This window comes from Solanum tuberosum, unplaced genomic scaffold (assembly GCF_000226075.1).
Source record: "Solanum tuberosum cultivar DM 1-3 516 R44 unplaced genomic scaffold, SolTub_3.0 scf00271, whole genome shotgun sequence".
Taxonomy (NCBI): domain Eukaryota; kingdom Viridiplantae; phylum Streptophyta; class Magnoliopsida; order Solanales; family Solanaceae; genus Solanum; species Solanum tuberosum.
This window is the reverse complement of record NW_006239192.1, coordinates 761,932-763,840: the sequence shown is the minus strand read 5'-3', so window position 1 is coordinate 763,840 and position 1,909 is coordinate 761,932.

Genomic DNA, 1,909 nt, shown 5'->3' with positions numbered 1-1,909 from the left:
CTTTGGAAAAGTCACAACTTATTGAAAAAGTCACAACTCTTTGAAAAGTCAGAACTATTTGGAAAAGTCACAAATATTTGGAAAGTCACAACTCATCGAAAAATCACAATCATTTGAAAAAAGCAACTTATCAGAAAAGTCACAACTCATCGAAAAAGTCACAACATAAGTTAGGAATATTATAATAATTTAACATTCAAGTTAGGAGTTCATGTTTTTAAGGTAATATAGATAGATAGATAGATAGATAGATTACAAGGCTGAAAAGTGATTATTTATAAATTGTTGTACGGCATGTTTTTTTTTCTTAGTACTTCTTTATTTAAAAATAAACTTTAATTTTTTAAATTTTAGCTTTAGCAAAATGATATATCTACAATTTTTTTTTAAAAATCTTTTTCTTAAATTCTATGTCCAGTTAAATACAAAAACGCAACATAAAGGGGATGAATGGAGTACGACTTAAAGACGTATGCAATTACGTCGCTGATATGAATCTTTTGTGCCCATTATGTTTCATTTGGAACCATTTCAAACGTTTGTCAATATAACTTTCTCTAGTTTTTATTACTAAAAATATTTTTCTTTTTCATTATATCCAAGGGATCTTTTGTTGGCCTCGACATAAAATAAAATAATAAGACATACAACAATTGTTATTATAGGATCGTTTGGGGCTGGATTGACCGGATCATAATTTTACGAACTAATTTTATCACCTCGAACAAATTATGTTGTTTGATAATATGATGGAGCAGAGGCGTATCTAGGGGGTATCGAGTTCACGTGAACCCATGGTCCACTCTCGAGATCATATATAGTAGTGTTATATTTTTAAAAGAATATTGAAATATAGATGTGTGAACCCACACACGGAGTATCACATAATGTGATTATGACTGGGTGCACCTCTCTCCACGAGGTTAGAAATCTGAATTTTATATTTATCTTGTTTTATTTTTCTTTCTAAAATTATAGTATAACACTTCTCTAAATGGTAATTGGTAGCACTTTTGGCATTTAAATTAATTCTGATATATATATATATATATATATAATATAAGAATTAATTTTAGACCTATAGTTTTATTAATTTTAACGGTTTTCAGTAGTAAAAATCTAAATGTCGAACTGATAAAATTTATATCATAGATCAATCTTTTTATAATAGTGCACCCATCATCTCAAAATCCTGAATACGCCAAAAGTAACTATCATACTACTAGGAGTTCAACTGGCTGTTTCTGCTTTGAGGAGACAATTTTTGCACGAGAAATATGGTTGGTTTACATTAATAACTACTTGAAACTTGGTTGTAACTGTACACACGTACCTCCGTCTTTTAAGCTACTGTCAAAGGTCTTATTCTTTGCTTGTCATTACAATTTACATAAGACTATGACAAATTAATATGAGTATCCGCACAAAGTTCTCATCACAGAGAGCTCATCCGAAAGATAGAGGTTATGGCAAAAATTGTAGCGACTGCGAGTTATTCAGGGGTTTCAAAAAAAAATATTGATCTTATAGCTTTTTAATTTTATAACGACGATATAAAATATTAATAACTGGATTCTAAACTTAATATTCGTATATATATATTTAATAAATTTATTTAATACAAGTACACTATTTTAGCAAAAGTTACTAAGTTCGATTGAACTCATACTCACTTCTGGCCTACCTCGAACCTACCAAAAGAAAATAATAGAAGAAAGAGTGGTCCCCCTCATTTGAAATTATGAACAAAAATTTGTCCAAATTCTAATAAAATAAGCAAGATCAGAGTGGTCCATGATTAGAAAAAATACAATTATCGTAGTATTATGTTGCTTAAGTAAGCTAGAAGGTATAAACTTTCTTAATTATTGATCATTAACTATATATATATATATATATATTGTGTGTG